This window comes from Protopterus annectens, chromosome 13.part0 (genome assembly GCF_019279795.1).
Source record: "Protopterus annectens isolate FY-2018-M chromosome 13.part0, PAN1.0, whole genome shotgun sequence".
Taxonomy (NCBI): domain Eukaryota; kingdom Metazoa; phylum Chordata; order Ceratodontiformes; family Protopteridae; genus Protopterus; species Protopterus annectens.
Window position 1 is genome coordinate 521350308 of NC_056747.1, and position 14644 is coordinate 521364951.

The following is a 14644-nucleotide window of genomic DNA, read 5'->3' on the forward strand; positions in this document are numbered from 1 at the left end:
TTCACTGGGGAATAAGCTTAAATGATTTTGATAAATTGCAGGAGTTCTAGGGGTATGAGCTTAAAGTTAAAGGGATGATTGTCTAAATGAGAGCGAGAATAAATAAAATGAAAGGCATTTAGTCTGCCTGGCTTCAGGTGCATGTTATTTTTATTCTGCACTAGAGGTCTTGCATGGTCACTACCTGTGTTTTTTTCCTGCTTTCAACTTCAGGAGATTTTCTGTAGTTAGACAACATTTCTTCTTACTTATAATTTACTCAGATCAATGGGCTGTTCCTTCATATCAGCTTGGTTTAGACCCAATTTAAAATCTGCGCATAACAAGAGCACCACAGCATTTCCTTTATTTAGATGCTAGCACTTTTCATTGCAAATAGACCTTGCTCTTCACTGTCAAATGCATACTAGATTAGACTATGCTTGAGGACTTGTTTTTTTTTCTGACTACATAAACATTTCAGACTTGCCACTCTTGTTTTACACCTCCTCTCATTCAGTTTTAAATTGTCTCAGTAAGCGCATCAGTGTCTTGTCTTCATCAATTCCGTTCAAAAGTTCTTTGAAGTATTTCTTGTGCTGGTATGTTGACAGATAGAAGACTCAGTGATACCTTTCTAACAATGTATTAAATGTGTAGAACTTGGAGCTCATGGTTTTACTGTTTGGCTTTATTGAGACCACTTCTTGCACAATGAGCAATGAGTAATGCTCTGTTTCAATCACTTTATTCAGATTGTGCAGAGTAATAAAATGCAAATATTGTCAAGCTTCACATCAATGGCAATATAGTCATGCTTTTGTGTCTGTTTCTTTAATGGCAGCTAAGTTTTGCATTGACTTCAGTTCATGCCTTATTTCTATTCCTGAGGGCTACCGGCACTTCATTTGAGACTGCATTACTGATGCAGCATCTGGCCTTGTTTGATATTCTTTTGGTAACTTTCTCAGGCCTGTAAATACATCGGGAAAGTTATGCAAAATCTCTGTTCTGTTTCTGTACAGCATTTGTGATGGCTATGCAACTGTGATTAATCATACTCTTTTATTCTGTGCTTATAGACTACAAATGTGTTACCAGTCAACCCAAAATTTTAGGAAATTTAACTTTCTGACTCAATGCTACAGTATAAAAGTGAATTTTGCATTGATTATTTTTATTATTACAATTAAATATTCTTTTATTTATTTATTTTTTTACAAGTAAATATCCTTGGCCAAATGGCTGTGCCAGTAATATGTGCATTACTTTCCCTTCACAGCCTTCAGCTTCATTGCTTAAATATTTCCTCTTATGCACTGTGTGCATGTCTTAACTTATTCATTACTTTGTTTAAATTTCTCTTGCCATTCTTAATGATTCATTTGCTGCACTTCCTCTGTTTTCTCTGATTTTCAGTGTTGATCCTTTGTATCTTAATAGTAACTAGAAACTGCGTGTCATATTTGGCTCAATAGCATACACATACTGTCGAACATTTATTTTTAATATTACCTATCTTAGAAAATGATTTTCTACTATAGCTTCTGCAAAACTAACAGCTGGTCACATCTTCCTCTTGCGGATTTTAGCTGCACCACATACCCTCTGCTGTTTTTCCTTTCTTTTGTTCATGAAAAGCTAAAGTTTTAAATACCTTCACAGTTTTTGTTCCATGTGACTTCCAGTGTGAGACACATTGCACCTCTTCAGGATTATTGGCTGTTTTACCCAAGGTGAAAAAACAATTGAAATTCTAGACCCAAGGCTTGAATTTTCTATGAATTTGTGTTGTAAGAGATAATTGCTAGCAGATGCAGTCAGATCATCTTTTGTTAAAAGAACAGCATAATCTTTGGGGCTGTCATTTGTTATGTGAATGAAGAAAACAATTTTTTTTTTCAAAAATGAATTTTGAGCTACAGATTTTATTTTGGGCTATTTGTCATTCTTTGACTCAAAAAGAAAGAAATGTTACATTTTGACACCAAGCAATATTTTATATTTACTGGAATGGTGATGGACACCAAGGATATGATGCACTACCAGCCTCCGTGAGGTTTTTACCATGGCTGATGAGAACTGCAGTGAGATGGCATAGCACACTGTACAGAGTATCATAACTATATTTCTTAGTTATGATGGCACATGTTGCAAAGGCATTTTTCATTTTGTTCTTTTCATGTATCTTTCAAATGTTCAGTGTAGTAGATTGGCCCTGTATCTTACAGGGTTAATCACTGAGCTTGTGTTGAAAATGGAGTTTGTTTTAAGGTCTAACAAATGCACAACAATGGAATCATCACTTGCGTACTGATCTAGTCTGAACACAAAAAGAGAGCACGGTCCGTATGTTACTCATCATAATGGATGCCATATCATTAACATTTACGTACTGCCTGTAGCGTTCCTTTCCTCACACACCAGAAGATGAAGCAGTTTGCCACTCTGCTTGACACAGGCTGTTCAGTTTGATGATTCAGTTTGTTAATCAGAAAAGGATGGGATAGGTTTTTTTCATTTGCTGTTTCAGCAGGCAAACTTGTTAAAAGCGGATTCATTCCAAAGTCACCCATTATTTGTGTTTTTTATGCCTTGACAAGAAACATATTACTAATTAGTGTAATACGTCTTCCTTTTTGACAAACATCTCTAGTATGCTCCAATTTTGAAAGCATTTTGGACAGAAATTAACTTCTCCCCTCGACAGTATGGTCATTTGCAGATCTAGCACATCAACCACACTGATCTTAAACCTTCATACAAATCTGTGATCTCTTACTGACTGGTTTGTCCAGCACAATCTTCTAACTCTAACGAAAACCAAAGCAATATTTAGAACACCACAAATGCTAGAAACACTTTCCAACTGGAGTTTTTCACTTAATAGTGCTGAACTAGTGGAAAAAGTTGCATCCTACAAGTACATAGGGTTTTATTTAGACTTTTGCCTCAACTTTCAGTTCCATATTTAAGTGACCAAAACAAGAGTCAACAAATTAACTGTTCCGCTGAAAATAAATCGTAGGACTGTTAAGGGTAAATGTGTTTTCCATCCACCTCCAAGAGAACTTAAAGCAAATCCAAACCATCACAAATAAATATATGCATAATGATAACTCTCTTACCAAGAAGAGAACAGCTCTATGACACCCTGTCCAAAGCCAAATGGCTATTCATCCTGCAAATAATTTTCCAGGTTCCATGATTTTCAAATGTATCAACATGGAATTATTTCCCTTCTCCAGCATACTCTTAGAAAGGTGACCACCAATAAATGTCTCTGATCTCTTTCCACCTCCACCGCAAATCTAATGTCCTGAACCAGGTAAAAGCAGTCAGATCATGCCTTTTCTGTTCTGACCCTGAAATCTGGAATTCCATACATTTGGTAATGTGAGGAGGACTAGTGAGAAGAACATTATTTTATTTTTTTATTGTTTTGAGTTGTGAATTTTCTAGCAGTACATTCATGATGCAAAAGGCTGTTGTAGATGGGTTGGGAATTGGCATGACTAAGGTGAATTCATCTTCATGTTGGATTAATGCATTATCAATTAAGTGAAGTCTATAGTTACGAAAGAATTTCCACAGCAATACCCAGATTTGCTCTGAGCTACTGCACAATGGTACCTCCTATACCAAGCCAACAGATATTGCCAGTATACTGGCCGACAGATTCAGTGCCAACTTTACCCCTCTCCCTCCCCCCAAAGGACCAATCACAGTACCAGTAGATTGCCAGGCACCCAGTATTACTGCTGCACAGGTTAAAGCACACACTGTCCAAGGCCAAGAATACAGCTTCTATGGGACCTGACAATATCCCTGGTTGTGTTCTACAGAGTGAACTGGCACCTCACTTGTTTGCCCTGTTCAATCCCAACCTCACCTCAGGCTTTGCCCCTACCAAGTGGCGCACTGCTACAGTCATCCCTCTCCACAAAGGAGGAGTGACTACAGACCCCCTGGGAACTATTGCCCCATTAGCCTTACGAGTCTGATATACAAAGTTATGGAATGCATTATCATGGACCTAGTAAACAAGGATATAGGGAATCTCCAAACTCTGGATCCCACACAGTTTGGTTTTGTGAAAGGTAGCTCATGCCTACTCAACTTGGTAGACTTATTTGAGTCTGTCACCAGAGCTGTTGATGAAGGCAAGGTGGTTCATACAGCCTACCTTGATCTGGCCAAGGCTTTTGATACCATTCCCGACTTGGGAATCATAGAAAAACTCACTAAGCTTTGCATCAACCTCTATATCACTAGGTGGGTTGCAAACTGGCTCACAGATAGAACCCAGAGTGTGAAAGTAGCTGACTCCAAGTCAGATTGCCGACTAGTCATGAGTGGAGCCCCACAGGGTTCAATCCTGGGTCCTCCCCTGTTTGGCATCTACTTCTCTGAAGTCCAGGCCGACACGAAGGGACTCTGGCTGACAAAGTTTGCAGACTATTGCAAGTTGGGAGCTATCATTAACTCTCCAAGTGATGTTGACATCCTACAGAATGACCTCACTGAGACCAACGAGAGTTATCAGAACCATGGCCTTAAGCTCAATGCCAAAAAATGTCATCATCCCCTTTGGGAAAAACCCAGTTCCCATGAATTACAACATTGATGGTAGTCCACTTAACACAGAAGGCATTATAAGAGATCTGGGAACACAGGTTGACAGCAACCTCTCTTTTGATCACCACACTGCCACTGTGGTCAGAAAGTCCTATGTGGCACATCTCATTACTAACGGTTTTGCATACAGGAAGAAAGAGGTCATTGTCTCCCTCTACTCTTCCCTCATTAGGCCACTCGGTACAATGCTCCATCTGGCATGTACCTCACTAGACACCTGCAACAACTGGAGAGGCTGCAAAAGTACATCAGAGGATCCTAGACCTTAACCATTTGTCCTACATGGACATACTCCAGCTATTCTTTGTATCATATCACCTACTTAGAGGCAATCTCTGCTTGGCTTACAAAGCCATGTCTGACCCAGCTCTGTTAGAAATGCTGCATCTAAAGAAATCCCAATAACTCCGCACCACATGCTCCAGAAACCTCATCCTCATTACCACAATCAACAGAACATGCTGGAGGGAGAGGTTCATAACCCAGAGACTGCCCATGCTATGGAACAGACTTCCCATACAGGTCAAACAGAGTGGGTCTGTATTAGATCGAATGTTTAGGTGATCAAACACCTAAACATCGATCTTCTAATATCGAAAGCAAAAAAAATGGCGAACGGCCAATTTAATGCAGGGAAAGATTTCCCTTGGCCATTCTCCAGATTTTTCTATTTCCCTACTGTTAGGTGATCTCTGAGTTGGTATATTTAGTTAGGGGGGGTGTAGGGGGCACAGCCCCCCACATCGGGGGGTGTGGGGGACTAAGCCCCCCACTTAATTTAGATGTAAAGTAATGTTTTTTGTGTTGTGGCCGAGGGACGTGTTTCCCTGGGACATTCGACATTGTGCGGTTCGATATTAGCAGATTGATGTTTGTGTTCGATCACCTAAACATTCAATCTTCTACTATAGACCCAAACAGAGCCACCTCACTGGCCTGCTTCAAGAGAAATCTTGATGAGTGGATGGAAACAGAAAATTCACCCCACGGATAACTCCAGTGGCTCTACTTGACAGAGGCACTGGGAACTAAGGTCAGCTGGCACTATGCCAGAGTAATCCTATTGCTAGGTTTGTAAAGGCCTTAGGGCTATTAGCCTAGTACACACCTATGAACCTAATTATAGAGATCATTGATGAACATAGAGCCAAGGACAGAGCCCTGAGAGCCACTTACTGAAATAGGTGTAAAGGTGGACCATGCATCTTTCCAGAACACCGATTGTGACTTTTCAGAGTGATAAGTTAAGTGCATGAATTGAATTCGGCAAGTCTTAATAACCTGTGTGACACGTCAAAGGTTTTGGACAAGTCTAGGAATTTTGGCAAAGTTAGGTGACTATCATTGAAATATGGCAGTACACTGTTTAGGAAGGATAAATTGGAATATCAGGACTATGTCCTGTCCAGAGTCTGTGTTTACCAGGTGCAAGGAGATGGTGATAGGTTGTGTTGCATTTGTTATTTTTGAATGCATAGGATTTTTAATATGTTGGATACAATAGTTGTAGGTCTGAAATTTAAGTAGGGAAAATGCCATTACTGTCTTTATTCAGAGGCTTAGCTAGTGTGGACTAAAGGGTGCAGCTCTCCCAGGTGCAGGGTGTTAGGAGACATGATCAGGAGATGCTGATCGATCAGTAATGCAGTACAGGCATTCATTTCTTTGCTAGCATTTTGAAATGCTGCTACAGAAATGAAAGCAGGTTCTTGTTTTGCAGTTAGAGCACAGTGCTAAAGCACTTGTGTAAAGTCCACCTCATAACAAAGTCATGGAAAGATTTTTTTTTTCTTTTTTGCTCCTCAATTCAGAGTTAAGAGTTTGAGGGGAAGCAGATCAGGAGAATGGTACTGGGCACCGAATGAGCCAAATTCCACTCCGTATGCGTGTAGGTACAGTGTAATTTTGTTTTCAAAGGACAAGTCCCAGTGACTATTTGTATAAATGGGTAAGTATTGTTCAATGATGGATCTGTTTTAGTATGATTATGGGATAAGCTGCTTTTTAAGTATTTTCTTTAATATCTGTTATGGAAGTATTTTATATATAGGTCGACTGGTGTCTCATTGAATGTACTGTAGACCTGTATATCCTTTCTCATTGCAAGTTCAGTGTGACAGTGGCTACTTGTAATCACATCTGTAAGCTTGCCATAAGTCTGAAATGTTCTGCATCAGAGCAGGGTGACTGCTGTGATGACAGGAGGGAAAACCTCTTCTAGTAAACCTAGTAAGAGGGGTCCTTCTAATGAAATGGGTCCATTGGGCTGACCAGTAAGAGAGGTTTCTGTATGTAGTATATGGGTTTTCAATTATTGGTGAGAGCAAGTGATGAAAAATGAGTGTTATAATCTCAGAAGCAGATACTAGGATGATGGGAAAGTTAAAATGAAAAGTCCAAAACAGTGCAAGGCTTGGAGTAGGTTTCCATACCCTGGAGATTGGCAGTTTTCTCAAAACATGATATTGATTCCTTTCTTTGTGTTTCAGTCTCAGTAAGTGATTGTTTTAATAGCGAAAACATCTGTGTATCAGACACAATTCCATGAACACTGAATCAGTTTTTAAGTGTCTTTACATGATGTTGCTTCATCATTATGATGATTGAAGGGGTAGCCATCTACCACTGTGTTCTTGGTCTTTGTATGAGCACATATTTGTGTTGCTTTAAGGTTCATTGGAGCAGGGATACTAAAAATGTGTAGCCTTACTTTCATCAGTAGGCCACACAGAACATGGAGTGACTTTTCCAGACTAGCTTACTTTAAAAAGATTCTTTCCAATAGTTTCTGTCATGAAGTTTTTGCAGTGGATGCTAAAACCTCTTAAGAAGAAAAAAAGAAGGGGGGAGTATATTTTATGGCACAGAGACAGGTGGGGGATATATTTTACGGCACAGAGGCAGGCAACATGTTCATCTACAGCAGTGGTTCTATTCCATTTGGTATGTTCTCTCAGTGAGATTAGTTTTAGATGCGTCGTACATTGGCACTTTTGCGTATACTCTTAAGTGAATAGTTCAATGACCCAGGGTAAGGCTGTGATCTAGGTAAAGGAATATGTATGTAAGATTGCATAGGATAGCCCAAAATTCTGTGAAAAATCATTTCTCATTTGATAGCTATGGGGCAATGGAACTGTCTATACTAACTGGTATTATGAAGCAAAGTGTTTGGGTTACTGAAGTTTGAGTTTGAATTTGTTTGATATTCTACTTGTTGATTTGCAGTGCCAGGCTGATTTGAGGGATGAGAAGACAACTGATTTTTTTTTTAAATTGATGTGATTCCTTGGTTATGGCTAATGTAGAAAGCGAGAGAGAAGTGTTTAGCTGTAACCCAATATATTTAAATTATGTGACTTATTGTAATGGTGATCCTTGTGTCTACTAAGTTGTGCTATTTATTTTTTCTGAAAGGCCAGCCAGGAAAGAAATTGGGCGTCCAAAAGCCCCCTTCTGTTTGTGGTGTGTGTTTTGTGTGTTACTGATGTTAGAGAGGCTGGTGAGGTTCAGAGAATATTCACACAAATGCTATTATTGATGAGAAAAAGCACACTTAGCTGGTACTTGTGTGTGCTCTGCTTCTCTAAAGCAGAAATCTTGGTGAGACGAGATGGATGTGTCCATGTTGACACTGTTACCTTGCGCAGTCCTACTGAGAATTCAGTCATCATGGCGTGGGAGTGCAGTATAATGGTGCTAACCGGAGGTAACATTGGAGGAAAGCCAGTAGGTATATGGTAAAGACGACTGTAAGCAAAAGCATTCTTCCACAGTAGTAACTCCATAAAGGCAAATACGTTAGCAGTATAGGTATAATGTTCTTTCTATTAAAATCTATTTGTGTACAATGCATTGTAATTAGAAAAAGATTTATTGTCCGAGTCCACAAGTGAAGCACCTATCCCTCATCATCTTAGCCCTTCATGTTTTATTTCAGGCATCAATGAACAATCTAACTTCCAGTGTAACAAAACCGCAGATGATGCATTCTGGTACTCTGTGCCTCCTCCCTGAGGTAAAGGGTTCTCAATGTGTGTGTTTCTTTCTTGAATGTCTGTAGTTTGTAAGGAAGTGGCCTTAAGGGAAGGCAGATTTTGCATTTGCAGTGCATCTTTGGTTGTATACTAAATGTACATGCAGGGCCTTGCTGACGCAGAAAGCAGATGATTATGATTGGGTTTCTGAACTTAATGTCCATTTTTTAACAAGGTAGACCCACTGGACACAGTCCCCTTTCTATGAGTGACCCAGGAGCACTGTCTAGGTACATGACCTACTCAAGGTCGCATAGTAGGAAAATGAGAAATGAGGGAACTGAATCCTGTATCACAGGAACTACAGTTGACAGCCTTAACCTTCTGCATCCACTGCCAGACTTGAGTTAACTTGTATTTGATAAACTGATATCAGGAAATTCACCTTGAGCACAGTGAAGCTTGAGAGGTGAATCTTGACATTTGTGTTTAAGTGGTTATAAGTGGGGAAACCTGATAATTCTCTGTAGTGTATGGAGTTTCATTTGCTACATAGATCTCCGATCATAAATTCTTAATGTGCATTTGAGAAATGGATGTCAATAAATTCACCTCAAGATGGCTATGAAGCAAAGCTCATGAAGAGAACCCTGACATCCATTTTCTTTTGTTCCCAGTGGTCAGACTGCTGGTCTTCATGTGCTAGACATACCACAAAAGGCAGATGAATACAAACAGAAAATGAGAAATAAATGGCATGTAAGGACTGCATATTTCCATGATTGTTGGTTATCCCAGTTAGTGTAATATCAGGGACACAATAAAATCCATAATCTCTTGCCAGTGAAAACCCTTTCTGACACTAGAACTGTTAATTTCAGTTTCCACAGTGATTTCTCATTTAACACTAGGTTATATGACTAATATCTGTTTAGCTTCTGTTTAGTCCTCCTTTAACCTAAGGCAGTTTCATATCACATTTTGTTCTATACTGTAGTGAAATTATTATTTAACCATGGCTGTTTGCACTTTCTACTGACTACATGCCCCCTTGTCTATAAAATCTAGTTGTGAAAAAAACAAGTTTCAGTGCTGGAGGGCGTTCCCTTTCCTCCAGACAAAACAACACCATTGCTGCTCTATCTGTCCAAGTCGAATAAATTATTATAAATGTTCATGTAAAGCAAGAACCACATGGGAACTTATTCTGACTCTCCAGATGCCAACTCGATCTGCACAACTTTGAGATGAAGAAGTCTAAAATCCACATCTGAATGTTAAGAAATCCACTTTATACAGACAAGTGGATGGGGGCTATTCTGGACCACATGTTAACGCACATCAGTCAATTTTAGCAATAGTTTTAATTTATTAGATGGTTGTAAATTGCCTCCTTATATGTTTCACTGCCTGAATATTTCAGAACAGTGTAACTTCCCAGCTGGCAAAGATAACACTAGCAATTTTTTTTATTATATTTATTGTGCTTTTCCATACTTAAATGAGTAACCAGGCAGAAAGTAGTCAAGATTGGAAGGTGGAGGGAAGAAAGTGCCACAATAAAAAGACCAACGGAAACTTTTCTGCAAGCCCTAATGTATTCTAAGATCACACTGGAAAACATGCAGTGCTGTGAGATATAAAGGCAAAGTAATGCAGTTTGCACTAGCTGCCAGCTCAAAAAACAGTAAATCCAAAGGAGTGGCGTTGGATTACAGCTGAGAAATACATTGAAATAGGACACAAAGAGCCTGCTTAGCTTCTAGAAGTGTTTGGAGCAGTTCAGGTTCATTTTCACTGGATGGGGGACAATCAGTTCTTAGTCAAGGAACATGTCCTCATGCTTTCCTAGAACCATAGAGAGTTATGCTGGTACCACCAGCTGGACTCGCTAGAAACAAATTTCAGTTTTATTCAACAGTTTAGCAATTTCATCTAGGTAAAGCAGTTTGGTCGCCCTGCACCAGGGGTTAAAGCTGTGCGCACAGACATCAAACAGAAGTCTGGTAGTAGCTAAAGTCATGGATGTAAGAATGGACCCTTAAGGAAGGATGCTTGAGGATATCATCAAGCCCGACAGAGTGCAGCAACATTAAGGAGCTTAGCAGTAGAGTTGCTTTCATTATCTGGATACAAGAAAATTTTTGGCACCATGAGATGGACAGTCTGAACTTGGTCTTCTGATCTTCAATGACTCTAACCGTTGTCTGTGATGCTGGTATTCTGAGTTACATAAAATTTAGTCAACATGTTAATGTATTAAATATTCTGTGCACATAAAATGTTTGCCAATGTGCAAAAATGATGACTGAAAAAGGTGTTGACCCTTCCTTGAGTGTAGCCTGCCCAGGGGAAAGGAATAAATAATTGTACTTGTTTCACACTCTTTTGGGTTGATGAACTTGCTCCTGCATGTACCTGGTTGCACTCTTGCTTTCCAGTTGGTTGGTTCTTGAAAGAGCCATTTTTCTGTGATGTCTGCAGTTTTTAGCCTTTAGAAAGGCTGGTGTTAGCTCTTGAAAGAACCGTTCATTAGCTGTCCTTTCTGTGTGCTATTATTCAGAGATCTTTTGTGTGTTTATGGTTAAGAGCTCACTCTTGCCACTGTTTGTTGTGGGGAGCCAGGTGTGTATGTAGGATAAGAGCTGTTGTGCCCTTGCCAGTGTGGGCCAAAATTGGTTAATTGGAAACTCTGATAAGAGCTGTTGTAGCCGTGTAGTGCCTGGGATTATTCCCTTGTCTCTTGTCCAGAGAGCTCTGAAAATAGCTGTTTTGTTAATCCCCTGGTATTTGTCAGTCAGAAAGCCCTGAAAAGAGCTGTTGTGTTTATGCTTGGCTCAAATGTTTTTCTGTCTGAATGGAGCAGTGTGCCCTGTTCTGGGCTGCCCTTTACTGAGATCTATACCTTTTGGTTGCTTTGGTAGCCCTTAAAAGGAATTTATGTGCACGCTCCAACCGCTGGTCAGAATGACCTGAGAGCTGGTGCGGTGTGTGAGTTTTTATGCCCCTGTTGGAGGAGTGGGGATCCAGTCTGGCCAATCAGGCATGGAGCCTTCTGGTGGGCGTGGTCTGCTCTTCTGAAATGTGGTCCGTAATTTTGTCGGACCTGTTTGGAGACTCCTGTTCCTTCTGTGGTGGTGATGTCTTGTTTGAAATCTGCAAGGCATGAACTAGAAGGAGCGATTGATGTTAACCCTTGTACCATGCCTCTTTACCCTATGTTTGGCAGACACTTATCCATATCAAAACATTAACCAAATACATTTCACTCAGTAGTTGACTAATTAAATGTTTTAAACCTGTTTATTAAACAATATATTATATAATAAACAGAAAACAAGCACCGTTATATAATATTATTCACTGTCCAAGTATTTGTAAGTGAAATTGTGTAGCGCTTATGTTCATTTGAAAAACAGACCATCTTAGAAGAGTTATATTGAATTTGTTTTTGTGTCCCGTTACGGAACTCCTGTAGTTGCCATTCAGATGCGATCGATGAAATGCGGCTAAAAATAAAAAGTGATATAGCGACTTGTAATTATAGGGAGTCAAGGGAACTGAAAGCATATATAAATATGCATTGTAATCCACTTTATCAAATTGCATCTTGCCATTACAATGCGGCTGGCTAATCTAAACAATGGGTGAAAAATGTTTAGAGCAGCAATGCCGTGATGTCGATACCACGTGGGGCTTATCCTGTATATGTATGTGTGTGTTTTGTGCGCTTAGGGAAATGTCCCTACGGGGGTTGTATCCAACCGGTTTTTACTCATGTTATAGTGTAAATATTAGAGTAGAAAAAGCTTGATTAATGGAATAAAAGGAAAGACCTGGGAACTGTTGGGTCAGAAAAGTTGGAATAGAAAAAAGGTGGGAATAGAGTGCTGTGGGTGTAATGCCCTAACCCACACGCTATATTTCTTAGTTGGATTGCTACCATGTAGTTATTTCTTCCGTGTATACGAGAAACCTGTGTGGAAAGTAAGTTTGAAACGGAATGGGTGATTGCAACGGCGAGTTTCCGAGAGCAGCTCAGAACTGCTTGAGTGGTTTAATTAGAGTCATCCGTTGTAACCGGTTAAAAAAATGTCCCATCTTCTAAAACACTTGCAAGTGGCCAGAAATAAAACTAAAAAGATCAGTGTATTTGATGCGGTCCGATGAAATTACACAAAATACAGTATCGTAAAGTAAAATAAAATTAAATACCGTACAATAAAATAAACCAATATGTTGTAGCACCATGGACTAGGGCAACATGGAGTGAATTAATTATGCACATAATACTTTATTATCTTGTAAACTTGTTATCCACCTATGCATTTCCTTGAAATCGTTAACGTTGTGCCATATTCCATTTCACTCCCTAAGCCAGGGTAAATTTAATTTTGATTTTAAATTTTACCAGAACACTGAAATATTATGGTCTTGACAAAGACAAAAGGAAAGAGATATGAAGAGATGAAAATGGCCAAGAGATAAAAACAGAAAAAAACGCGCCTTGCTGTCTGCATCTCGAGGGGACAAAAGTGGCGTGGTGAACTTGAATGGAGAGGAGTGAAGTGATATTGTGAAAAGTATTGTGCCCAAAAGTGACAAACAGTAATCATTATAATTATTTTATACTATATTAAACCGTCCCATACCATATTGCATTGACATCCTCTAAACTCTAATCTAGCTCCTGTGTGTGTCATGGGAAAGAAGGGAGATTTTACGATGGTTGTTGGAGACCCTTGATAGCTTTTAGGGTGGGTTAGCTAGTCATGAAACTGAGTTTTCCAGCGCTTTCGAGACTGGATGGCCTCTAGCCAACTGGCCGATTCTTCTGGGAGAGCTAGCGCTAAAAACAAAACTACAGGTTCAGGATTCAGTTCAGTTTTAAATCTTAACTATTGTTAGGACAAAATGAATGAAAGAAATGTGCCAATTGCCTATGAAATGTATCATTTGCTAAGGGATTGTAAACCGAGCATCATGTTTAAAGTTAAACACAATAAAAAATTAACATACACTAATGTGCAAAAATGGGAAAAAGGTCTTGAGGATGGATGGAAAACATATTAACTGCTTATATTCAGTATGTGATGATCTTGGGTTGTTTGCTTATTTAAGACACATTTATTAGGATGTATCATTTTAGATTCACTTTACAGTTACAGAAAGAAAATATAGTAAGACAAGTAATCTTTTCTAGCTATTCATATTGGGATGCATTTTGTTACGAAAAGGAAAGCAAACCATGCATGTCACATGAATTCTTATAACTCTTTCAGACTGCATTGAGGTCCAGCTCTGAAAATACTGGTTTGCATGACATTGCTATCATCAGCAAATCTACGGACAGGTCCTTTTGCAGAACACCATCATTTATAGCCAAAGTGTAAATAGTGCTGTATCATTACAACTGTTTTTTTTTTAAATGCTTCTGTTTGTAGTCATTTTAGCAATATCACCAGCTGATTTAAATGTCAACTTTGTTTATTTCTCTTTTTGTATTACCAGTGTTTATGTATTCGTTTCTGAAATAAGATGATCTCACTTTATAAAGTACTTGATATTACAAAAACTACTTGGAGTAGTGTGGCTCCTAAACTGTAAATAAAATCTGACCATAGTAAAACATGTAAAAATTAAGCAGCTTCCCTGTTCTGTGGGTCCCAACAGCCCCTTAGGCAGTCTTTTTTAACACTTTCAATCATAATTATGAAGATTCATGCAGCTGTCTTTAATATTGTTCTGAACTTTAACCTCAGCAATACTGGACTGCATAGACTACTATGGCTAATTTTGCCCTACTTTTCAATAGCAGACATTTCGAATTCAGAGGGTAAAATGTATGTACTGCACCCATATTGCATTTTGATTGAGACTGAAGATTCGTATGCGTACGGGCAACACAAAGCATAGCATTTATAAGTGAAAAACTTGTAATAGCTACCTTTGGGGCCACCAGGACCCCCAAAACAGGTCAATTACTTTATTGTTTTTACATTTATTAACTTTGTCATGCCACTTTGTGTCCTGTATGTATGATGCTTGCA